General features: G+C 45.2%; 1 long non-coding RNA gene across 1 annotated transcript; it reads right to left on the bottom strand.

The window, feature by feature from the left end:
* Positions 1-692: 692 nt before the first annotated feature.
* On the bottom strand, positions 693-27,616 carry LOC142244584 (uncharacterized). Its single transcript, XR_012724594.1, has 3 exons — positions 27,347-27,616; positions 11,009-11,143; positions 693-5,838 (listed from the first exon to the last, which is right to left on the bottom strand). It is a non-coding gene; the product is annotated as an uncharacterized LOC142244584 (long non-coding RNA).

Here is a 27,616-nt window from a genome sequence, read left to right as displayed (position 1 = left end):
GTCTTCCACTGCTGTCAGTATGACGATAGCGTGAACCCACTGGAGTTGGAGTCCCTGGTCCTGTCCCTGGTTCTCTCTTTGCAACTGAGTCTCGGATTTTTAATGTCTGCAAGGTACTTGATGGTCCCCTTACTGTGCAGGTGTTATCAGGCCTTCCTGGAGCTTATGTCTGACCTAGGGTCCTGCACCTGTACCTGTGGTGCGTAGTTCTGGGAGTACTCCACCGTACTCCACCAGCAACTACCCTCCTGGGCATCAGGTTACTGCTCATTCCAAATCAGTGCATCTCCTCATGTCCGCCTTCACTGCCTTTTTCCATCGACTACTGTCCACTTTCTTCTCTGACTGTCCACAATCTGCCCCTCCCACCTGGTCAACTATTGGACCGGACTAGCTCCACCTCTAGGCGGCCATCCATTGGTCCGACTCTAGCTTTGTACCATTTTATAGGGGAATGTTGGGGAAAACTGGGATTTTGTGAAGTGTTTGTGTGTGACCGACACTGGTCTTCTGGGGCCCTAGGGGGTAGATCCTGCATCCCGGTGAGGATGCAGAACCTTGTAGCTCTCTGATGGCTTCAGGGGTGCTACAATTGCAGTCTGACTGCCTCCAATCACAGAGAGGGTGGGCGAGGAGCAGTGCTTATGTATGAGATCTAATGAGTGGATCCAGAAGTAGTGTGACAGGCATGGGGAACTCAGTAAGTCTCACTGTCCTGCTAAAACCAAGAAACACTCTGGCAATATTATTCCCAGAGACCAAATGTGAGTCAGGATTGCATCCAGGCATGTTCCCCATGATGTTCCCCATGATGTTCCCCATGATGTTCCCATTCAGTTTCAACACTTTTCCATCCATTTCAGCATTTTTACAGCCTTTCCAGGTTCTTCAGAAAATTATTCAAGTTTCACATTGACTTGGGTTCGTTATTCATGACAAATACACCAATAATAGAAGTTATTCGGCTCAAATAATCCAATCCCGAATATTTCACTATTCGACCATCTGCAAAATTTAAGGTTTTGGGGACCCTCCTCCCCCCTCAAAAAATTGGTATTTCATGAGGAATACAAGCATTCGCTAAAAATGATACATCAGGTGAGATGGTTTTCGTTTGGACCAATAGAAAGTTATTGCAGAAACATATTCTTTAAAGTTCTGTTGTATAATAAAATGCCGTCATCTGAATTTCCTTCACTATCATTTTTATCCTCTGCTTGACCAAAATTTCCTGCTGTGTTCATTTTATGCATTTTCTGGAGATCAAAGTGTCCGATGAACTTACAATTTATTCCTGCTTAGAACTTAAATGACTTCCAAACTGTTATAAATAATGTGACATAATTTATGGGGTTTATATTAATATGTCTCCGACCTTCTATTTTCCAGTGGAAAAAAAAAATAATAATCTCATCTCGCCGAGATTAATTCCTGATACAATTATTACAAACAATTGAGTTTACAGCTTTTTTGTGCCGTGAGAGAGATTCTGCACTCGAATTCATATAACTCATGTCATTTTATGACTAATACGGCTCGAACTCCGTTAAATAGAAAGTTTCTTATGAAAGTAATGAAGAAGACTTTACATCTATGGGCAGATTAGAGATCCACACAAGCGCCATATTGGTGAATTCTTTGCTAAGGACATGAGAAATCCACAATGAGCAACTGACTCGCCCCAGGGCTATGGGGTACTCGGTCTCAGGCGGTGTGCTACTGGGATGTGTCACTGGGTGGCCGCTGTCCGGTTCCATGACCCTGGGATCACTTTAAAAGGGGTTATGTAGAGGGGAATGTTTAATAAAGTTTACATCGTGACTAGTGATGAGCGAGTACTAAAAAGCTCGGGTGCTTGAGGCTCGGGCCGAGCATCCCAAGATACTCGTGTACTCGGCCCGAGCACCGAGCCCAATGTTATCCTATGGGAGACCCGAGTATTTTTGTGAAATGACCACCGGCAGCATGTAGAAACCATAAAACTGTAAATTAAAAAAAAAAACGTGCGTGTGTGTGTAAGCGTGCATATATATATATACACGCGGAGTGGAGTGCGGGAGGGGCCGTAGCCGAGCGGGGAAGTGTCGGGCTAAAGGCACGGTCATTCTGTGAGGGCCGGCCAATCACTGCAATTCCACAAGTAACAGGGCTGTGGCATTGCGGTCTGCCAGCCAATCCCTGCATGAGGGCTGGCTCTAAAAAGAGCGCCAACATGAAGACCACGAGTACAGCACGAGTATCGCGAAATTACTCGGTCCCCGCCGAGTAGCCCGAGTACAGTGATACTCGTGCGAGTACCGAGTAGTAACAAGCATACTCGCTCATCACTAATCGTGACGCCACTTGCGGGCTGCAGTTATGGTGATTGAACCGCTGATGCACAGTCTCACCGCTGGGGCTGATGTTGACAGTAGCCTGGATGTTGGGCCCTCCGCAATAGGGCCGGGGGGGGGGGTAGATGATAGAGTTAGGTGCGGAAAGAAGGTAGGCCACATAAGGGGTTGCTGTGTAACTGGTTCTCTTTACTCATAGTGGTTGGTAACTGGTACCCGGAGGAAGGTTGGTCCTCACCTCTTGTTTCCTTAGTCCCAGTGCCGGTTGGTGACCTGGTGGCTTCTTTTCCCTGCACCTTTCTCAAGTTGGTGGGTCCCCGTGGCTTGGAGCGTCTGGGGGTCCCCTCCTGTTAGTCTCTCGGTCTCTGGTCTGTACGGTGGGCAGTGTGAACCCTGTAGGGTCGGTGTTCCATTCCAGTCCCTGGTTCTCCCACTACTGCTGGTGCCCCCAGACTTATAAGATCAGTGAGGTCCAGGATGGTCCCTTCACTGTGCAGATTTTATCAGGTCTGCCTCGAGTGTTTGCTGACCTAGGGCTCTGTACCCCGTCGGCGCTATGGTTCCGGGAGTACTTCACCGTACTCCACCGACAACCACACGCCTGGGCCCTCAGGTCACTGTCACACACTCCCGTGTCAGAGCAGTTACGTCCGTTCTCTCTCACTTCCACTTACTGACTGTCTAACTGTCCATCCCCTCCCACCTGGTTGTCGTCTAGTGGACTGGATCGGCTCCACCACTCGGTGGCCATCCATTGGGTCCAACTCTAGTCTGTCACCAGTCTGTGGATGGAGAAGAACTGGGATTTTAATGTGTTTTGCTGTTACCGGCACTGGTCTTCCAGGTCCCTGGAGGTAGGCCCTGCATCTTTGACAGGATGCAGTACCTTGTAGTGCCCTAATGGGTTCAGGTGACAGTATATACGCTACCCACAAAACGTTAGGGATGTTTGGCTTTTGGGTTTAATTTCCAGATGATCCTAAAATGCCCTCTAACCTTTTGAGGTGAACTTAAAGGGAACCTATCATCGGTTTTTCCCTTATAAGCTGTGGCCACCACCAGTGATCCCTTATCTATAGCATTCTAGAATACTGTATATAAGATCCGAGGCAGCTCTGTATAAAATAAAAAAAGACCTTTATTATACTCGCCTAGGGGGTGGTCCGGTCCGATGGGTGTTGCTGATCTCGCTACGACACTTGCTCCATCTTGTGCGATTGCCGTCCTCCTGCCCAGCCCTGTGTGCGTGACGCATCTTGCATCATTCAGACAGAAGCCTCCATTATGCTCCTGCGCATGCGCACTTTTATCTGCCTTGCTTTGACTATTCCTCATGCCTGCACATTACAGTACTTTGTTTTGCCCTCAGGAGCACAATGGAGACCTGTCTGTGAATGACGCAGTAACACCCATCGGACCAGACCGCCTCCTAGGTGAGTAGTACAAGGCTATGTTCACACAGTGCATCTTTGCTAACCACAAAAATGCAGCATTTTTGGCCCCGAAAAATGCACCCACGGCAAAAACGCATCAAAAAGCCATGCGTTTTTGTTGCGTTTTTGCCAAGTTTTTACCGCATTTTACCCAATGTGTTTTTTCAGCTAAATCTATTGACTGGAAGGGCTCAAAAAGGCAGGAAAAATACAAAAATAATTGACATGCTGCATCTTCAAAAACGCAGCCAAGATGCAGACAAAAAAAGATGCCCAGTGTGGACAGCAAAATAGAAATCTCAGACTTTGCTGGAGGAAGGAAATGCTGCATGTTGGTGTATCTTTGTGACCTCAAAAACGCACCAAAAACGCACCAAAAGATGCCCGGTGTGAACTTATCCTAAAGGTATTTTTTATGTTTTACAGAGCGGCCTGGGCTCTTATCTACAGTATTCTGGAATGCTCAGGAAAAGGAGAATTCCAGCAGACTCGTCCTAATCATAGTATAAACAAAAAATGTATTCAATACATAATAAAAAAATCCATCTGTGTCTAAGGTCCATGATAAAGCTCCAGTAGAAAGATATGAGAAAGACGCGTATTTACAGGCAGGGACACGCAACTGCTTCGAGGCTTTGAGAAGGGGCTATGAATGGGACGCCCTGGACTAGCCAGGTAGTCACAGGTAGACCCCCTGCACAAACACCAGCCCCTAATAAGGTGACAGCAGCCAAACTACAAAACCCTTGTCACCTCCCTCCGGGTTTGATGTTCACACAGGGGGCGGAGCCAAGCGGTTGGCCACGCCCACCGAGGAGTTCACAGGCCATGAGGCAGGAAAACAGTGCAGTTGGAGTTGAGTGTTGACAGTGAAGTGGAGTGAAGTTCAAATGCAGACCTGTGTCCAGGTCTGCCACAGTTTGACACCAGGTGTCTGGGTTAGAGCCCAGTCACCTCTGGCAAGGAGGCAGACGGTGGTTGCCGCCTGCAGGAGCCGGGAAGACGGCTGGTGGAACCGTAAGGGACCGGGAAAGGATAGTGGCCCGCCGGAACCGAACCGGGGAGCCAACTGGAAACCGGATCGACAGGAGGGGTACTCAGACCCAGAATGAGGTCCAGAAGCCACTGGACCACGTCGAATTTACTGATTGAGGTCTGGACCTTAGGTCCTTTCCCGTCCCAAGACCCGAAAGATGGCAACAGCCCACCGAGGGGGATAGAAAGCCACTGCCCAGGCAGAGAGATCCTACGGGCCAGCGCCTGCGGGCAAACGGGTTCCCCGACACACATCAAGCCGGGGAGCGGACTACCATTGCCGAAGCATAGGCAGTCAAAGTCTACTAAAAAGGTGCAGGAGAAACGGAGAAGAAACCCACGGAGGGGTCGACTCAACACCAGGCTGCATAACACCGTCCCCGGAAGCCTAGTTAATGGCAGTGGTGGTGTCCACATTCACTACAACCCGTGGGTGGCGTCACGAACTTTAATCCCTAAAGACTCCACGGCCCCGGCTGTGAATCTCCCCACCGAAGTCCCTACACGTAGCGCCAAACCCCTTTCAGAGCGACGTGACCCCCGGGTCCGGAGGCACTCGAGCCACCCACCAAACGAGCCCGGATCCGAGCGGCTCGGCTGCGGCCGACCGCGGGGCAGTACATGAGGAATTGCAAAGCAAAGTGTGAACAGTACAGATCATCAAAAATACACTTAGTTGTACTACGCAACAGTCTGAGTGACCTCCACTACTGGGGCCACGTGGCTACCATACTCTAACTACTGCCACCTACACTATGCCCTAACCAAGGTGCACAAATCCAGACTTGCGGCATCGTTGTGAAAATCCGTCTCTCTGTGGGGACAGCAGGGTTCGTTGGTGCGCACTTCTCCAGATGAGGCAAGAGGGAACTTTTTTCCTCTTCTGGCAGTTGACGACTGAGCTCCTCCGGGAGACGTCTTTCTTTCTTAACCTGGCAAAAGTCTGGGTTCTCTCACAGTCCAACTCACGGAAGTCTCGCAGCTGGCAACGTATATCTTCCCACTCCATGCTTATCAGATTCTCCTCAGGCACCATCCTGCAAGATTAAAGGCAGTGGAAATGAGGCATTGCAACTGAGATTGAGAAATATTTGGATTGTAAGTGGTGGGGAGGGGGTCACTATGATCGTGAAGGTTGTTATATATATATATATATATATATATATATATATATATGAGTGACGGTACTTTCACACTTGCGTTTTTTTCCTTCCGTCACAATCCGCCCTTTTGGAAAACATTGGAATCCATTAATGGATTCCGCTGTTTCCCATAGACTTGTATGGATGACGGATTGTGCCAAAAGGACCTGCGTTGCTTCCGCTGGGCAACGCTCCGTTGCTTCCGCCCAGCGGGAGGAGCGCAGCATGTATCTTTTTTTGAGCAGCGGAATCCTTAGGATTTCACTGCGCATGCTCTCTCTGGCTCCCTGCACCCGTAACCAAGGTAAATATCGGGTAACCAAGCAAAGTGCTTTGCCTAGTTATACCCGATATTTACCCTGGCTACTTGTGCAGGGAGCCCGACACTTCCCCGTTTGGCTCCGCCCCCTCCCGCACTCCACTCCGCATGTATACACACACACACACATGCGCACTCACCTGTCCTCAGCGCCATGGCCCCGCTCGACTCCACCCAGTCCGCACTCCGCCCCCCGCACACATTATCGGCGGCCGAGCGATCAGCTGATCACCCGGCAATCGGCTGCTGTGAGCGATCAGCTGATCACCCGGCAACCGGCTGCTGGGAGCGATCAGCTGATAACCCGGCGACCGGCTGCTGGGAGCGATCAGCTGATCACCCGGCGACTGGCTGCTGTGAGCGATCAGCTGATCACCCGGCGACTGGCTGCTGTGAGCGATCAGCTGATCACCCGGCGACTGGCTGCTGTGAGCGATCAGCTGATCACCCGGCGACTGGCTGCTGTGAGCGATCAGCTGATCACCCGGCGACTGGCTGCTGTGAGCGATCAGCTGATCACCCGGCGACTGGCTGCTGTGAGCGATCAGCTGATCACCCGGCGACTGGCTGCTGGGAGCGATCAGCTGATCACCCGGCGACTGGCTGCTGGGAGCGATCAGCTGATCACCCGGCGACTGGCTGCTGTGAGCGATCAGCTGATCACCCGGCGACTGGCTGCTGTGAGCGATCAGCTGATCACCCGGCGACTGGCTGCTGTGAGCGATCAGCTGATCACCCGGCGACTGGCTGCTGGGAGCGATCAGCTGATCACCCGGCGACTGGCTGCTGGGAGCGATCAGCTGATCACCCGGCGACTGGCTGCTGGGAGCGATCAGCTGATCACCCGGCGACTGGCTGCTGGGAGCGATCAGCTGATCACCCGGCAACCGGCTGCTGGGAGCGATATAGTCTGCAGCCGGTAAAACTGTAAGAAAAAAAAAATCAAAACGGATTCCGTTGTTTTGCAGTATCCGTTGCATCTGTTGTGCCACTATATGCAACACATCCGTTGCATCCGTCACACAATGCAATGCAACGGATGCCGTTCAACGCAAGTATGAAACTAGCCTTAGAAAACTTGGTGAAGACACCAAAAGAAGAATCTGTCAGGAAATGAGGTAGTGAAAAGTAGACAAGTGGAGAAACATGGGGTGTTACCTTGAGTTTTGGAGGAGAATTTGATGGGATATAAATATGTTGATGCTGTAACATTTTAGGAAATTTAGGCAAAGTTATTGGTTAACACTGGAAAAAGATACAATGCTGTGTTCATGCTTCGCGGCACTCCAATAGCGCAATCTCCAGCCAGAGCCGTCCTGTAAGTCACACTTGGGTTGAGTCCTACCGGTCACATTCTGTGCATTTTACAGGTGCACATTCAACGCCTCAACGGATACTGTGGATATCTTTGCTGCCGAAATCCCCTTCACCCATCCTTATCATGCTTAGTGCTGAAAGTTCTACAACAAGGCCGTCCGGAAAAGTAGAAGCATCCGATTTTAGCAGAATGCAATCTGACTGCGCTCTCCTGTAAAGCAAAAAATTACCAGGCTCCATGGGGAACCTCAGAGTATATACCGTATATAGATAGAGCAGTAAAGCAGAGAATAGCAGTACCACTGGTAACCAATAGGTGGAGATGTGGATTGAAAAACATCATTATCGCTTCATTTGCAAGTTCTTTTTTGTTACTTTTACAGTTTATTTTATCCATTTTATTTGGACAAAGTAATGTAACTTTCTCTTTTTACAGAAACCCTACACCCTAAATGAATGTATGTGCACTTAGCACACCTATAGTTAATGATTTTTCCCTCACTTACCTTTTTTTTGTCACTTTCTAAAAATACCTTATTTTTAATTGACTGATTCTTTACTGTTTATTATGTTCATTCGCCGCGAAGGATTAATTAAGAGGCAGCTAATTGTGATTATTAGTCACCCTGTTATATTGTGTAGAGGGACTGCTGCTATATTATGTAATGCTGACAATTACTCAGCGCCTATATATAAAGTCAGAAGACTTTGACTTACAAAACTTACATCTTTTATATCATGTTATCATCTCTATTTTGTATAAATAATTAGTTCATATTATTTAATTTTGTCTACAATGGAAAGTCATAGCATATAATATTTAGGAGAAAGACGAATAAAATATGTATGTTTTTATGGACAAGTATTATAATTGTTTTACCCTTATTTACAACAGCATTTTTAATGGTTTGACCACTTTTTTGTTACAAAGTTTCATCCACAATAGGCTGATTGCTGTTTGGAACTTTAAAGCGCACCAATCACCAGGATTTTCCTATATAACCTAAAGCTAGTGCTATACTGGCACTATCAGGCTGATTCTATACATACCTTTAGTTGTCAGCTCGGATGTATAGGTTTTGAAACACAAGCAAGTAAAGTATGTAAAATGAGCAGCTTTTGGATTGACAGCAGCTGATAGCTGGGGTGGGTATGAATAATGATTCCTGCCCCCCTGCCTGTCTATCCTCCCCCTGTTATTTATTCTAATTCTATTATATAATCATTTTACTAAGTGACTAGATGTCCTGACCTGTGATGTCATACCCATGTGACCAGAAGGGGCGAGGCCTCAGCCAACATAGCTGATATCAGGAAGCAACGTTATCTTTCTGTTGGCTGAGGCCCCGCCCCTTCTGATCACATGGGTATGACATCAGCACAGGTCCTTCTAGTCACTTAGTAAAACGATTCTATAATAGAATTAGCATAATTAACATGGGGAGGATAGCCAGGCAGGGGGGCAGGAATCCCTATGAATACCCCCCCCCAGCAATCATCTGATCAGCACCTGCTGTCATTCCAAAAGCTGCTTATTTTACAATCTTTACTTGCTTGTGTTTCAAAACCTACAGTATACATCCGAGCTGACAACTAAAGGTATGTATAGAATCAGCACTAGGCTATGTGCGCACGCTGTGGATTTACCGCGGAGTTGCTGCAGAAAATGTGTTTAACATTGCTGCAGTCATTCCCCAGCAAAACCTATGGGTTTTAAAAAATGCTGTGCACACACTGCATTTTTTTTATACCTGCAGATTTACCCTCGGATTTTCCGCTGCAGAATTAATGAGCATGTCACTTCCTTTCCGCAGGTACCTGCGTTTTTTGCCATAGATAATGCAAATGGAAGTGGAAAATCCACGTCAAATCCACATCAAATTCGCACCAAACTGCACCAAACTGCATACGGATTTAGTTGCGGTTTTGGTGCGTTTTTTACCGCGGGTGCGGGATTCTTTCAGGGGATTCGGATTTTCCTTAAGAAAAAGTCACTTTCTAGTGCGCACATGGCCTTATAGCACCAGTATAGCACTGGCTTTAGGTTATATAGGAAAATCCTGGTCATTGGTGCACTTTAATGATTAGCTGGAATCTGTGAAGCAATCCAGTATTGAGGCTTAAAAAGGTTGTTCACTATTAGGGTGTTTGGTGTTAAAAAATATTTTTTATAATTGGGTTTCATTAAAAATTTTGCACCGTTTTCCTTTTACTGCCTCTTGCTGGCTGCAGAATGAGTTAACTGAGATTCCATCAGTGAGCTCTAGTAACAAAAAGGAGACAATTGTATTTTGTAGTGGACGTTAAATTGGATGTTTTTAACCCAAAGAGAGGCATTAGAGGCATTAGAATAGGTAGGTACCCAACAAAAAGAGGTCGCCTTGCCATTGGCTGTTGGGCTCACATAAAACTGGCCATTTTGTGTGCTAAGTATCTCATTGTTTACATGTTTTTCATAGCAATAATGCATGTCTATATTCCCATATACAAAGTTACAGATATCTTAGCTCTACAGAGTGCAACTGTCGCCTTTTTGTTACTATGTTTCATGTTCAGTTTGCACCTGTTCACATTAGAAAAGTAGGATGTACCATCAGTCTTTTTTTTAGATTACAGCATCAGGGAGCTCTGACAGGAGAGTCTGTAACTTTTCAACTGACTTTTTCTAATCTCTTCTTATCTGATTTATGGTCACAGACAATGTCAAGGTCGAATGTGCAAAGAAATAAATAGTCTCTAAAAACCAAATGATGAAAAAATTTATTTTAAGCTCCAAATACATGGACTTAACTAAAAAAGAAAAAAAAAATGGCCCAAAGCTGGACAACCCCTTTAAACTTCTCCACAGTGCCCCCACAGGGTAGATGAAGTATTACAGCGTGCTCACGAAATAGACCATTTTTCAATCATGTATGAATACTGATTTATTTTATTTTCTATGGCTCTCTCTGACTTTTAGGAAAAAAAAAATATTATTGTATCCTTAATAACTAAGGAAGAGTTAATTGTTTCCAAATGAATCAAATTAGTTTAAAATTTCAAAAATTCCAAGATTCCACTGGATCCAAATAAGTGAGAATTTGCTACATGTGAATCCAGCAAAATAGGACAGATTACGCTGGGGAAGAAGAAAATTAGAAAATTGATGCCTGAGTTATTTAACGTGTTTTTAGGTCAGTGTGTGTCTACGATTCTTTAATCTGCCCTTATTGTTCTTCCATCAGCTCTAGTTAATGAGATGTGATCTACCTTATGTATATCCATATGATCGATCGAACCCTAAGACGGAAGTCTACTAAACATTATGATTTTTGCCTTCTTGGTTATTAAAGCAAATTCATACATGTAGATTTATTTATAAAGAATTTAAATCACATAATAGAAATTAAACATGCATATACAGTTGTGATTGATACACTGTTCACTTACTAAGATACTTCCCCTTCACCCCCGAGCGATTTTCCATTTTTCGTTTTTTCCTCCTCTTCTTCCGAGAGCTGTAACTTTTTCATTTATCCATCAATCTTGCCATAGGAGGGCTTGTTTTTTGCAGGGCAACCTGTACTTTTAAATGCAACCATGAGTTTTAAAATATAGTTTACTGTAAAATAGAAAAAAAATTTCAAGTGGTGAAAAATTGCAAAAAAGTGTGATTGCACGATTGTTTTTGGGATATTTTACTCACTGTGTTTACTATATGGTAAAACTGATGTGTGAGTGTGATGCGTTAGGTCAGTACAAGTTTGTAGACACCAAACATGTATAGGTTTTCTTTTATCTAAGGGGTTAAAAAAAAAAGCAGATGTTTGTCCAAAAGGAGTGTCTTTTTGCACCATTTTCTGCGACCCGTAGCGTTCTCAAATTTCAGGAGATGGGGACAGTAATGGCTTATTTTTTGCATCTCGAGCTGATGTTTTTAACGATACTATTTTTGCACAGATGCTACATTTTGATCGCCTGTTATTGCATTTTGCCCAAAATTTGCCTCTGCTTACCGATCTGATTAATTTTATATTTTGATAGAGCGGGAATTTCTGAACGCGGCCATACCAAATGTGTGTGTATTTTTTATTTTTTTTAAACCCTTTAATTTTCAGTGGGGAGAAAGGGGGGGATTTTGAACTTTTAAGTTTATTTATTTTTTTAATCTTTTAAAGCTTTTTATTTTCCCTTTTTTATTATTTTATTAGTCCCCCTAAGGTATTATAAGGATCAGCAGTCTGATCACACATTCATTTCTGTTGATCACAGTTACACAGCTGAGATCACGAGAAATGCTCCTGTCTTGTAACAGGCAGCACTCGGCCAGGTGAAACAGGAACTAAGTTATAATAGCACAGAAGTCATATCATGACCCTGTGCTACCATGGCAACCATTGACTCATAGTGATCATGTCACAGCGCCGCCGATGGAGCCCGGGTAAGTGCGCATTTACCACGGCAGGCATTTAAATCATGCTGTCACATTTTGACAGAGCAATTTAAGGGGTTAACAGGCGTGGGTGGATCGTGGATCCACCTGTGCCTGCAAAGCACAAATGTCTGCTGTACAAATCAGCAGACGTGTGGGGATCGCCACCGGCTGCCCGCAACAGTCACATGTGATTACACCTTGATGGCTTAGGAGGTACCAGTACAGACTTCTGTTGTTAAGGGGTTAATACTCATTTAAATGTCCATTGCATTTAATAAGTATACAAGTATTTGTCACATACCTTTTTTGATTTTATATAATTAATGTACAGTTGCCTACATATTATCTCAAAAAGTAGAGCTATTACAAAAAAATTAATGACATATTCTGATTCAGAGGACTGAATATACCTAGGATCAAGTCTAATGCTTGCACGAAAACATTTTTTTTCATTTGTTCCCCAGTGTTATTATTATAAACAATAATATTTATATAATCTAAAATTGCACTTTAATATTTATTATGTTTGTAGTAATATAAAGTTTTTATTAGTTAATATTTATTATTTTTTGTTAATTAATATTGATTAAGTTTATATTAATTATTTTTTTTAAATTTATATTATTTTTATTAATTAATATTTATTTCATTTTTATTAAATAATATTTATTTAGTTTTTATTTATTAATATTTATTTTGTTTGTAATCATTAATATTTATTTCAGTTTTATTAAATATTTTTTTATTATTAATTATTTATTTTGTTTGTATTCAGTAATATTTATTTAGTTTTTATTTATTTCGTTTTTATTTATTAATATTTATTTTGTTTTTATTCATTAATATTTATTTAGTTTTGATTAAATAATATTTATTTCGTTTTTATTTAGTTTTTATTTATTAATATTTATTTTGTTTGTATTCAGTAATATTTATTTCATTTTTATTTATTTTGTTTTTATTCATTAATATTTATTTTGTTTTTATTCATTAATATTTTTTTACTTATTTAGTTTTTATTTATTAATATTTATTTTGTTTTTATTCATTAATATTTATTTAGTTTTTATTAAATAATATATTTTTTTTGTTTTCATTAATCAATATTTATTCAGTTTTTATTTATTTCTTGCTTCTTTCTACCTCTCCTCTCACCATCTTTTATTTTTCTGCAAAATTAAAAACAAGTTTTAGAATAATCTCACACAAATCCTCGCGATCGCCATCAGAATACAAACAAGGAGCGCTTGCTTTTTTTTTTCCCCTTTTTTGCTGTTCACAGAGCTATTTTGCATTGTACAAAAAGCAAATTCATTTTTATCAGGGCACTTTATCACAGAACGGCTTCTTTCATCTTCCATAAGTTCCTAGAAATTACCCGGCTTGTATCTTTCAGCCATTAGAGACTGCAATTTATTCCATGTTTTTTGTCCTTTGGAGTGTCCTGAAACTTGTTTTTTAAGGTTTGGTCTAATAGAGCCGAGCGCCGGAAATAAGACTGAGGAATAAATTTGTCAGGCGGATGATAAAAAATGTTAGATTGAAGTATATGTCCATTTTTTGAAACTAGGATATATAGGTGGATATGTGTAGAGTAATCGGGGGCGGGTACTGCAACTAGAAACCCGCCCCTGAGTTGTTAATTTGATTTGAAATTATACAATTCATTTTGTCACCACTAGGGGGAGCTCACTGCATAGAGATTCATATATAGTGAGCACCCTCTGGTGGCAGAAATAAAAACTGTAGACTTTTACTTTTTAGGAGGACTTTTTTCGAATTTTATGACATAAAAACTGGTAAAGAAATGACCAACCGGTGCCCCACAAATCAAAACGGCAGAAATTGGTTGATCAATGATCATAGCAAGGTGAAATTCTTAATTCTGGCAACTTGTAATAGATGTGGTATATTTTATTATGCTAAACTGTGGCATAAAAGATCGGTTTAAAGGGGTATTCCCATCTCCAAGAGCCTCTCATAATATGTAGTAGGTGTAATAATAAGAATATTAGCAGATACCTCCAATTAGAAATGTAGTATAGTTCTCCTGATATAGACATGTCTCTTACCTCATGTGCAGGGCATTGTAGCTTAGCTATCCTTGGTTACGACCATGAGCAACTAACTGTCACTATATGCAAGGCCGTACGCATGGATACCTAAGCTACTGTAATGCCCTGCACATGAGGTAAGAGACATAGAAATGTAGTATAGTTCTCCTGATTAGCTATGTCTCTTACCTCATGTGCAGGGCATCGGAGGACCTTAGGTATCTATGATTTGATCACATGCAACTAACTATGACTATATGCATAGTCATAACCATGGATACTTAAGGTTCTGCAATGCCCTGCACATGAGGTAAGAGACATGGCTATATCAGGAGAACTATATTACATTTCTAATTGGAGGTATTTGCTAATATTATTGTTACACCTACTACATATTGGGATAGGATCTTGGAGATGGGAATACCCCTTTAAACTGATTTTTTTTATGCCGCAGTCTCACATAATAAAATATACCACATCTATGACGAGTTGCCAGAATTTTAGAATTTCACCTTGCTGTGATTATCCATAATACAATTATTATAATACTATTAATAATAATATTAGCAAATACCTCCAATTAGAAATGTAGTATAGTTCTCCTGATATAGACATCTCTTACCTCATGTGCAGGGCATTGCAGGACCTTAAGTATCCATGGTTATGACTATGCATATGATCACATAGTTAGTTGCAAGTGGTCAAACCTTGGATACCTAAAATCCTGCAATGTCCTGCACACGAGGTAAGAGACATAGCTAATCAGGAGAACTATACTACATTCCTATGTCTCTTACCTCATGCGCAGGACATTACAGTAGCTTAAGTATCCATGCTTATGGCCTTGCATATTGTGACAGTTAGTTGCTCGTGGTCATAACCCATGGATAACTAAGCTACTGCAATGCCCTGCACATGAGGTAAGAGAGATAGAAATATAGTATAGTTCTGATTAGCCATGTCTCTTACCTCATGTGCAGGGCATTGCAGAACTTTAGGTAACCATGGTTTTCAACTCTAACAACTAACTGTGACTATATGTGTGGTCATAACCATAGATAGTTAAGGTCATGCACATGAGGTAAGAGACATGGCTAATCAGGAGAACTAGTCTACATTTCTATGACTCTTACCTCATGTGCAGGGCATTACAGTAGCTTAGGTATCCATGCTTACGGCCTTGATTATAGTGAGAACTAGTTGCTTGTGGTCACAACCATGAATACCTAAGCTACTGTAATGCCCTGCACATGAGGTAAGAGACATGGCTAATCAGGAGAACTATACTACATTTCTAATTGGAGGTATTTGCTAATATTATTATTATTATTATTACACCTAGTACATATTGGGATAGGATCTTGCAGATGGGAATACCCCTTTATTTAAGTAAATCTCCCCCTCTGCTTTCCAGGTAGTAGAAATCCTTCACTGTAGGATCCTGAGCGAGAAGTGATGTGTCTTTAATTATATGTTTAATATTATATTTTTGCTATTTGATGTACTTTGCCATTGTTCGTATTTTTGGCTTTATTTACCGTTTTCTATGTTTCTATTTCCTGTCTTATAATTGTCCAATTATTTATTCAGCTCTGTTTTTTCCCTATATAATATACCCTGGCAGTGAGACGAGCTCCATCACTGTGACAGAGTAATTATAATATTAGATTGATTGATTATAAAGTGAATTATTATAGGAAAGCCAGACAGGGAAAAATGACTTGTATCAAGTCTGAAGAGAAACATGAATAAGCGCTGATTAGAGGCGGAGCCGGAGCTGCCATCGCTCTGCTGTGACGAGGGATCCTGGAAGAGAACGCGATGAGCAGCGACGGCGGAAATCAGAACATACAGGGATAGAATGGGATGGGTGTGCTCGAAAATCATTTATTAATATATTCATGCACTTAGTACGGACCAATAACTAAACATGGAAAGGGCCCCAGAGAACCATGGCTACTACTGCTTTTACATTATAGCACCACTCCAGCGTTATTTATTTTAATGCACCGCTGGATTGGTACTTTAAATCTTATATTCACCTTCTGACATCTTCACCTATCGTCGCCACTCCATCTGACTCTGGCAATTTGTGACCTGCCAGTAGCTGCACTGTTTCATGGAGCACACTGGAGGTCACAACTCAGTACAAGTCTATGGGAGCCAAAATGAGGCTCTGATAGACTTGTATTGAGAGCTTGTGATGTAATTTCTGATTTCTGGCCAGATAGAAGATAAGGGCACAAGATGGTGCCGTGGGACCGGAGCAGACTAAGTAAAAGATGAAGCCGCCAGCGGTGAATATATAACGGGGGCAGGGGAATTAGAGTTAAGGTGCCACTACAGTGATGGGGAAAAAAAAAGCTGGAGTGGTGCCTTAACAATTATTTTAATTGTATTATTGTGTGTATTATTATTATTGTTATTATTATTAATAATAATTAGTATTATTATCAGGATGATTTAAATTGGTATTATTATTTTTAAAAATAATATTTAATAATAATTGTAATTGTTATTCTAACTATCATTATTATTAATGTTTATTTTGTATTTTAATCTTTTAATGACCCTTTTATTTATTTTTTTTAAAAGGTGATTACTATTAATTTTGTTATTACTATTAATTTATTTTTTTAATTTATTACTTATTACTATTATTATTTATTTATAATGGTTATATCTAGTAACAAGCAAGCTGGAGCGGTGCTTTAAAAATTGTATTATTATTATTATTATTATTATTGTTTTATATTATTATTACTATTATTATTATTATTGTTATTATTATGTTTTTATTGTTTTGTTATTATTATTTTTTTAATTGATTATTATTAGTATTATTTTAATTATTATTATTTTTTTTAAAAAATACATCATTTTAGTTTTTATTGTGACTATCATTAATATTTATGTTTATTGTTATTTTTTATAATTACTAATTATTATTATTTATAAAAAGGTGATCACTATCATTATTGTTATAATTATTAATGTATTTTTAAGTTATTACTTATATTATTTATTTATAATGGTTATTTCTAGTAATGAGCGAGCTGGAGCGGTGCTTTAAAGATTGTATTATTATTTTATTATTATTGTTTTTTATTATTATTATTATTATTATTATTATTATTATTATTATTATTATTATTATGTTTTTATTGTTTTGTTATTATTATTTTTTAATTGATTATTATTAGTATTATTTTAATTATTATTATTTTTTAAAAAAAATACATCATTTTAGTTTTTATTGTGACTATCATTAATATTTATATTTATTGTTATTTTTATAATCACTAATTATTATTATTATTTAAAAAAATGGTGATTACTATCATTATTGTTATAATTATTAATGTATTTTTAAGTTATTACTTATATTACTTATTTATAATGGTTATTTCTAGTAATGATTGAGCTGGAGTGGTGCTTTAAAAATATTTTAATAGTATTATTGTTGTGTGCATTATTATTACTATTAGTATTATTATTATTATTATGTTCTTAATTTATTATTATTAATATTATTTAATTGTTATCATTATTTTTTTTAAATAATATAAATAAAAAAATACTTTATTCGATTAAAAACTTCCCCACACTACCCTTCGTTCAGCAATTTATTATCAAAAAGGTTCTCATGAAGATCCAGCGTAGTCCACGATCCCCGAATGCAGCTTTGGCAACTGTTAATAGCAGGAAAGTACGGCTATTCACAGGCGCTGGGTAGTGACTGACTACAACTCTCATCAGAGCCTCAGGCTCAATGCTGCGGCCATTACATAAGATGCACCCAAAGGTGTTCACGAAGCAAAATCTTCATTGTTCAGTGAAACCATTCACTTTACCATATGATATAATGTGTGGAAAAATGGGATAAAATCCCATTGAAGTAAAATGGTGCATTAGCCGCTGACCTGTTAATGTAAAAATGATCTGGTAACACAATTCTTCAGGTCAGTATGATTATGATGATACCAAACTTGTTTAGTTTTTATCTTAATTTTACATTTTTCCAAGACCTGTGACTTTTTTTTTTAGATTTCTGTTGAAGGAGCAGTATGAAGTTTTGATTTTTTTTTTTTTTTTTAATGGTGAAGTGTAGTTTTTATTGGTACTATTTTGGAGCATATACAAAATTTTTATCATTTTATGTTGCATCTTTGTGAGATGTGGTCTCCCCCCCCCCCCCAAAAAAAAAGTCAATTTTGGATTAATGATTATTTTTTTTTGTTTATTGTATATACAGTGCCTTGCAAAAGTATTTGGCCCCTTTGAATTTTTCAAGCTTTTCCCACATTTCAGGCTTCCAACATAAAGATAAAAATTGTAATTTTATGGAGAAGAAACAACAACAAGTGAGACACAATTGTGAAGTTGAACAAAATTTATTGCTTATTTTACACTTTTTTAAAAAATAAATAACTGAAAATCGGGGAGTGCAATATTATTCATCCCCTTTACTTTCAGTGCAGCAAACTCTCTCCAGAAGCTCATTGAGGATCTCTGAATGATCCAATGTTGTCCTAAATGACTGATGATGATAAATATAATCCCCTGTGTGTAATCAAGTCTCCGTATAAATGCCCCTGCTCTGTGATAGTCTGTGTTCTGTATAAAGCACAGAGAGCATCATGAAGACCAAGGAACACAACAGAAAGGTCCGTGATACTGTTGTGGAGAAGTTTAAAGCCGGATTTGGTTACAAAAAGATTTCCACAACTTTAAACATCCCAAGAAGCACTGTGCAAGCGATCATATTGAAATGGATGGAGTATTGTGGCGCCCCTGACCTGGTCAGGCGCCACTGAGTACTGCACCCACATCTGGGTGGGTACAAACAGGTAATCCCAAAGGCTGACTAATGTGTGGACACACAAACTCGAAGTAACCAGGAACACACACACAGCTTAGAGGGGACCCCTGGGCAGACCCAGGTGGGGACGGAGCCCCCATGTCTCAGCTAGTGGTGGGTGGTGGAGACTGGAGACAGGAGTTGTGCAGTGGCAGTCAGAGGAGTAGGAGTGGAGCAGCAGAGTCTGGAGTGTAGGGCTGAAGAGCAGGACACTAGCCAGACCCTGCACCTGTAGTGGCTGCTGGCGGGGGAGAACGGCTACCCAGTAGTGCCGCCTGAAAACCACCTAGAGACGTAGTGAGGAAATGGCTGAGTAAGGAGACCACCGGTAGACCAGGCCCGCTCGGGGAAACAGGTCCCCAGAGCAGGAACCCATTTATTCGGCCTGATAAACCTGCTGGTGAGGGTACTGTATGCACCTCACCAAACAACACAGAGTCCGCATTATCGCAGCAACAAGGGGGCCCATAAGTAACAGAAGGCAAGCAGCCAGAATTATTTGGTCCACGCAAACGGGCCAGAAAGGGGAGAAGAGGCAGAAGCAACTTCCCTGGGTGATCCCGGAGTACTCCAAGTCGGGGTCACCTCAAAACAAGAAGGGCTAGGAAGGCGAGTCAGCAGCTACCCCTATGTCAGCCTGAAGATACCTGGTTCCACCCTGGTTGATCACAGCATTGCCCCGGTTGTCTCACTGTGCCAGCAGAAAAAGTGAGTAAAAACCCTGAAAGACATTCTTGGACTGTGTGTGAATTACTCTACGACCTGTAGTACTACACACCTACACCTGAGCCCCGATGCCAGCCTCACTCTCGGGAGGCCATATCATCTAACTGCATCTACCATCAGCCCCAGGCGCTCCCCAAACTGCAGTGGCGGTCACCCATTGACCGCAATACCGAGAGTGGCGTCACGATTCCCATAGAAGTCAACCTGACTGATCTGTCGCCAGAAGATTCCCAGCACGTGAAGTCCCTGAGGTCCGGAGGCGACTGATGCAGGTGAGCGGCGCAGTGGGCTTCACAATATCATACTACTGCAAATCTACCAAGACCCGGCCGTCCATCCAAACTTTCATCTCAAACAAGAGATGCAGCCAAGAGGCCCATGATCGCTCTGGATGATCTGCAGAGATCTACAGCTGAGGTGGGAGAGTCTGTCCATAGGACAACAATCAGTCGTACACTGCACAAATCTGGCCTTTATGAAAGAGTGGCAAGAAGAAAGCCATTTCTCAAAGATATCCATAAAAAGTGTTGTTTAAAGTTTGCCACAAGCCACCTGGGAGACACCAAACATGTGGAAGAAGGGGCTCTCGTCAGATGGAACCAAAATCAAACTATTTGGGCACAATGCCAAACAATATGTTTGGTGTAAAAGCAACACAGCTCATCACCATGAACACACCATCCCCACTGTCAAACATGGTGGTGGCAGCATTATGGTTTGGGCCTGCTTTTCTTCAGCAGGGACAGGGAAGATGGTTAAAATTGATGAGAAGATGGATGGAGCCAAATACAGGACCAGGTTGAAGAAAACCTGTTGGAGTCTGCAAAAGACCTGAGACTGGGACGGAGATTTGTCTTCCAACAAGACAATGATCGCAAACATAAAGGAAAATCTACAATGGAGTGGTTCACAAATAAACGCATCCAGGTGTTAGAATGGCCAAGTTACAGTCCAGACCTGAATCCAATCGAGTATCTGTGGAAAGAGCTGAAAACTGCTGTTCACAAACGCTCTCCATCCAACCTCACTCAGCTCCAGCTGTGTACAAAGGAAGAATGGGCGAGAATTTCAGTCTCTCGATGTGCAAAACTGATAGACACATACCCCGAGCGACTGCAGCTGTAACCGCAGCAAAAGGGGGCGCTACAGAGTATTAACTTACAGGGGATGAATAATATTGCACGCCCCAATTTTCAGTTTATCTTTTAAAAAAAAGTTTAAAATAAGCAATAAATATCGTTCAACTTCACAATTGTGTCCCACTTGTTGATGCTTCACCAGAACATTAACATTTTTATCTTTATGTTTGAAGCCTGAAATGTAGGAAAAGGGTAAAAAAAAACAACAAGGGGGGTGAATACTTCCGCAAGGCACTGTATTGAAAAAAACATTAAAACTATCATGGGTCAGACTTTTATGGATGTAAAAATGACAACTATGCCTATATTATACAGTATATATATATATTTATTTATATACTATATATATATATATATATATATACATATATATATAATATATATCTATCTATATATATAATTGCCTTATTCTGTCTGTCTGTCTGTCTGTCTGTCTATCTGTCTGTCTGTCTGTCATGCTCCAAAATTGTGTCCTTACGGTGACACAAAGCTGATTGGCCGCTGGGCTCGCCATGGCCCCGCCCCCCCACACGGATTGGCCGCTCGCCCAGGCTGCGCCCCCACACGGATTGGCCAGCCGCTCGCCCAGGCTCCGCCCCCCCCACAGATTGGCCTCTCGCCCCGGCACCCTGCAGGCATTGGCAATTCAGCCACGCCACGCCCCGCCCCCCTCACGCAATGCACGTTAGCTCTGGCCCCACCCCCTCCCTCCCCCCGCGCATTTCTCTAACTGACACGGCTGTCACGGAGGTGAGTACGGTACTCCCTATCCCCCCCAACCCCCCCCCCCCCCCGGCCCCCGCTCCCAAAGGGGTGGTGTGGATACTCGCATGGTTACAAGCGCTGTCACGGAGGTGAGTACTGTACTCCCTCCCCCTCCCCCGGCCCCCGCTCCCACGGCAGTGGTGGGAGTGGTGTGGATACGTTGGTAACCATGCTCGCATGGTTACAAGCCCATCAAGGTCCTGCTGCGCCGGAAGGTCCACACGCACACACACAAACATACACACACATCAGATCACACTCACACTCACTCTCATACACACCTCACACACACCTCACATCGCATCCACATACTCACGACATCCTGGGATATCGCTTGCTTCTCGGCGGCGAAAATGTGCGGTTGTGATCTTCCAGGACCTGACGGAGGATCACATGGCCAGAAGCATGTGATATCCCCGGATGTTGTGAGTATGAGCGCGTAAGTGCGATATCGTCAGTGTCTGTGTGTGTGAGTGTATGCGATCGGGTGTGTGTGAGTGGATGCGATCGGGTGTGTGTGAGTGGATGCGATCGGGTGTGTGTGAGTGGATGCGATCGGGTGTGTGTGAGTGGATGCGATCGGGTGTGTGTGTGAGTGGATGCGATCGGCTGTGTGTGTGAGTGGATGCGATCGGGTGTGTGTGTGAGTGAATGCGATCGGGTGTGTGTGTGAGTGGATGCGATCGGGTGTGTGTGTGAGTGCATGCGATCGGGTGTGTGAGTGTCGGCAGAGGAGCAGGGCGTGCTGGAGAAGGCTGGGAGCAGAGAGGCTGATCATGGAGAAGAGGGAAATGCTGATGCTGAAGGAGGCTGGGATGGGAAGGCTGGGAAGAAGGAGGCTGGGAGGAGAGAGGCTGATCCTAGGGAAGGCTGGGGAGAGGAGGCTGATGCTGAGGGAGGCTGGAAGGAGAGAGGCTGATGCTGAGGGAGGCTGGGACGAGGGAGGCTGATGCTTAGGGAAGCTGATGCTGGAGGAGGCTGGAAGAACAGAGGCTGATGCTGGTGGAGGCTGATGCTTTGGGAGGCTGATGCTGGGGGAGACTGGGAGAGGAAGGCTGATGCTGAGGGAGGCTGGGAGAGGGAGGCTGGGAGGAAGGAGGCTGGGAAGAGAGAGGCTGATCCTTGGGAAGGCTGGGAAAGGGAGGCTGATGCTGAGGGAGGCTGGAAGGAAAAAGCCTGATGCTAGAGACAGAGACGCTGATGCTGGGAGGAGAGAGGCTGATGCTGCGGGCAGAGAGGCTGATGATGCGGGTAGAGAGGCTGATGCTGGCGCAGCATGGCGGATGGAGCACGTTTGGTAATGCGCAGCATGGCGGATGGAGCACGTTTGGGAGTGCGCAGCATGGCGGATGGAGTACGTTTGGGAGTGCGCAGCATGGCGGATGGAGCACGTTTGGGAGTGCGCAGCATGGCGGATGGAGCACGTTTGGGAGTGCGCAGCATGGCGGATGCAGCACGATGGCGAGTGCGGAGTATGGCGGATGGAGCATGTTTGGGAGTGCGCAGCATGGCGGATGGACCACGTTTGGGAGTGCGCAGCATGGCGGATGGAGCACGTTTGAGAGTGCGCAGCATGGGAGATGGAGCACGATGGGGGGTGCGCAGCATAGGGGATGGAGCACGATAGGGAGTGCACTGCATGAGGGATGGAGCACGATGGGGAGTGCCCAGCATGGCGGATGGAGCACGTTTGGAAGTGCGCAGCATGGCGGATGGAGCACGTTTGGGAGTGCGCGGCATGGCGGATGGAGCACGTTTGGGAGTGCGCAGCATGGATGATGGAGCACGATGGGGGGTGCGCAGCATAGGGGATAGAGCACGATGAGGAGTACGCTGCATGGGGCATGGAGCACGATGGGGAGTGTGGAGTATGGCGGATGGAGCACGTTTGGGAGTGCGCAGCATGGTGGATGGAGCACATTTGGGAGTGCGCAGCATGGCGGATGGAGCACGTTTAGGAGTGCGCAGCATAGGAGATGGAGCACGATGGGGAGTGCGCAGCGTGGCGGATGGAGCACGATGGGGAGTGCGCAGCATAGGGAATGGAGCACGATGGGCAGTGCGCAGCATGGCGGATGGAGCACGTTTGGGAGTGCGCAGCATGGCGGATGGAGCACGTTTGGGAGTGCGCAGGATGGGAGATGTAGCACGATGAGGGGTGCGCAGCATAGGGGATGGAGCACGATGGAGAGTGCACACCTCCCCCCAACACACACACACGCGCGCGCGCGCACTGCACAACACACCACACACACACACTGGAAACCACAAACAACTGCCCTACACAGACACCCACACACAGACAACGCTGCACACACAAATATACGCACATACCGCACATATATATAACAAAAATCATACATGAACTACACAATACGTAAATTCTAGAATACCCGATGCGTAGAATCGGGCCACCTTCTAGTCTATATATATAATTGCCTTATTCTGTCTGTCTGTCTGTCTGTCTGTCTGTCTATCTGTCTGTCTGTCTGTCATGCTCCAAAATTGTGTCCTTACGGTGACACAAAGCTGATTGGCCGCTGGGCTCGCCATGGCCCCGCCCCCCCACACGGATTGGCCGCTCACCCAGGCTGCGCCCCCACACGGATTGGCCAGCCGCTCGCCCAGGCTCCGCCCCCCCCACAGATTGGCCTCTCGCCCCGGCACCCTGCAGGCATTGGCAATTCAGCCACGCCACGCCCCCGCCCCCCTCACGCAATGCACGTTAGCTCTGGCCCCACCCCCTCCCTCCCCCCGCGCATTTCTCTAACTGACACGGCTGTCACGGAGGTGAGTACGGTACTCCCTATCCCCCCCCCAACCCCCCCCCCCCCCCCCCCCCCGGCCCCCGCTCCCAAAGGGGTGGTGTGGATACTCGCATGGTTACAAGCGCTGTCACGGAGGTGAGTACTGTACTCCCTCCCCCTCCCCCGGCCCCCGCTCCCACGGCAGTGGTGGGAGTGGTGTGGATACGTTGGTAACCATGCTCGCATGGTTACAAGCCCATCAAGGTCCTGCTGCGCCGGAAGGTCCACACGCACACACACAAACATACACACACATCAGATCACACTCACACTCACTCTCATACACACCTCACACACACCTCACATCGCATCCACATACTCACGACATCCTGGGATATCGCTTGCTTCTCGGCGGCGAAAATGTGCTGTTGTGATCTTCCAGGACCTGACGGAGGATCACATGGCCAGAAGCATGTGATATCCCCGGATGTTGTGAGTATGAGCGCGTAAGTGCGATATCGTCAGTGTCTGTGTGTGTGAGTGGATGCGATCGGGTGTGTGTGAGTGGATGCGATCGGGTGTGTGTGTGAGTGGATGCGATCGGGTGTGTGTGTGAGTGGATGCGATCGGGTGTGTGTGTGAGTGGATGCGATCGGGTGTGTGTGTGAGTGGATGCGATCGGGTGTGTGTGTGAGTGGATGCGATCGGGTGTGTGTGTGAGTGCATGCGATCGGGTGTGTGAGTGTCGGCAGAGGAGCAGGGCGTGCTGGAGGAGGCTGGGAGCAGAGAGGCTGATAATGGGGAAGAGGGAAATGCTGATGCTGAAGGAGGCTGGGATGGGAAAGCTGGGAAGAAGGAGGCTGGGAGGAGAGAGGCTGATCCTAGGGAAGGCTGGGGAAAGGAGGCTGATGCTGAGGGAGGCTGGAAGGAGAGAGGCTGATGCTGAGGGAGGCTGGGACGAGGGAGGCTGATGCTTAGGGAAGCTGATGCTGGAGGAGGCTGGAAGAACAGAGGCTGATGCTGGTGGAGGCTGATGCTTGGGGAGGCTGATGCTGGGAGAGACTGGGACAGGAAGGCTGATGCTGAGGGAGGCTGGGAGAGGGAGGCTGGGAGGAAGGAGGCTGGGAGGAGAGAGGCTGATCCTTGGGAAGGCTGGGAAAGGGAGGCTGATGCTGAGGGAGGCTGGAAGGAGAGAGCCTGATGCTAGGGACAGAGACGCTGATGCTGGGAGGAGAGAGGCTGATGCTGCGGGCAGAGAGGCTGATGATGCGGGTAGAGAGGCTGATGCTGGCGCAGCATGGCGGATGGAGCACGTTTGGTAATGCGCAGCATGGCGGATGGAGCACGTTTGGGAGTGCGCAGCATGGCGGATGGAGTACGTTTGGGAGTGCGCAGCATGGCGGATGGAGCACGTTTAGGAGTGCGCAGCATGGCGGATGGAGCACGTTTGGGAGTGCGCAGCATGGCGGATGCAGCACGATGGCGAGTGCGGAGTATGGCGGATGGAGCATGTTTGGGAGTGCGCAGCATGGCGGATGGACCACGTTTGGGAGTGCGCAGCATGGCGGATGGAGCACGTTTGAGAGTGCGCAGCATAGGAGATGGAGCACGATGGGGGGTGCGCAGCATAGGGGATGGAGCACGATAGGGAGTGCACTGCATGGGGGATGGAGCACGATGAGGAGTGCCCAGCATGGCGGATGGAGCACGTTTAGGAGTGCGCAGCATGGCGGATGGAGCACGTTTGGGAGTGCGCGGCATGGCGGATGGAGCACGTTTGGGAGTGCGCAGCATAGATGATGGAGCACGATGGGGGGTGCGCAGCATAGGGAATAGAGCACGATGGGGAGTGCGCTGCATGGGGCATGGAGCACGATGGGGAGTGTGGAGTATGGCGGATGGAGCACGTTTGGGAGTGCGCAGCATGGTGGATGGAGCACATTTGGGAGTGCGCAGCATGGCGGATGGAGCACGTTTAGGAGTGCGCAGCATGGGAGATGGAGCACGATGGGGAGTGCGCAGCGTGGCGGATGGAGCACGATGGGGAGTGCGCAGCATGGGGACTGGAGCACGATGGGGAGTGCGCAGCATGGCGGATGGAGCACGTTTGGGAGTGCGCAGCATGGCGGATGGAGCACGTTTGGGAGTGCGCAGGATGGGAGATGTAGCACGATGAGGGGTGCGCAGCATAGGGGATGGAGCACGATGGAGAGTGCACACCTCCCCCCAACACACACACACGCGCGGCGCGCGCACTGCACAACACACCACACACACACACTGGAAACCACAAACAACTGCCCTACACAGACACCCACACACAGACAACGCTGCACACACAAATATACGCACATACCGCACATATATATAACAAAAATCATACATGAACTACACAATACGTAAATTCTAGAATACCCGATGCGTAGAATCGGGCCACCTTCTAGTCTATATATATAATTGCCTTATTCTGTCTGTCTGTCTGTCTGTCTGTCTGTCTGTCTATCTGTCTGTCTGTCTGTCATGCTCCGAAATTGTGTCCTTACGGTGACACAAAGCTGATTGGCCGCTGGGCTCGCCATGGCCCCGCCCCCCCACACGGATTGGCCTCTCGCCCCGGCTCTCTGCAGGCCCCGCCCCCTCACGCAATGCACGCTCGCTGTGGCCCAACTGACACGGAGCTCCGATTCCCAGGTGAGTACACACACATCAGATCACTCTCACACATCACATCCACACATCACAACATGCTGGGATATCGCTTGCTTCTACACCGGCTCCGTCAGGATCCCGGCAGCGCCAGACATAACCTTGCGATGCTGGGATCTTAACGGAGGCCGTGAAAGCTGGTAACCATTATACACATCGGGTAACTAAGGTCCCTTAGTTACCCGATGTGTATCATAGTTACCAGTGTACACCGGCTCACACTCACACACACATCACATCGCATCCACACATCAAGGTCCTGCAGCTGCAGAACATACATAACATAACAGCACACACACACAAATCAGATCACACTCACTCACATACACACATCACATCGCATCCAAATACTCACAACATCCTGGGATATCGCTTGCTTCTCGGCGGCGATATTGTGCTGTGAGCTTCCAGGACCTGACGGAGGATCACATGGCCAGAAGCATGTGATATCCCCGGATGTTGTGAGTATCAGCGCGTATGTGCAATATCGTCAGTGTCTATGTGTGTGAGTGTATGCGATCGGGTGTGTGTGAGTGTATGCGATCGGGTGTGTGTGAGTGTATGCGATCGGGTGTGTGTGTGAGTGTATGCGATCGGGTGTGTGTGTGAGTGGATGCGATCGGGT

This window comes from Anomaloglossus baeobatrachus, chromosome 6, assembly GCF_048569485.1.
Source record: "Anomaloglossus baeobatrachus isolate aAnoBae1 chromosome 6, aAnoBae1.hap1, whole genome shotgun sequence".
Taxonomy (NCBI): domain Eukaryota; kingdom Metazoa; phylum Chordata; class Amphibia; order Anura; family Aromobatidae; genus Anomaloglossus; species Anomaloglossus baeobatrachus.
This window is presented reverse-complemented; position numbering and strand designations above follow the sequence as displayed.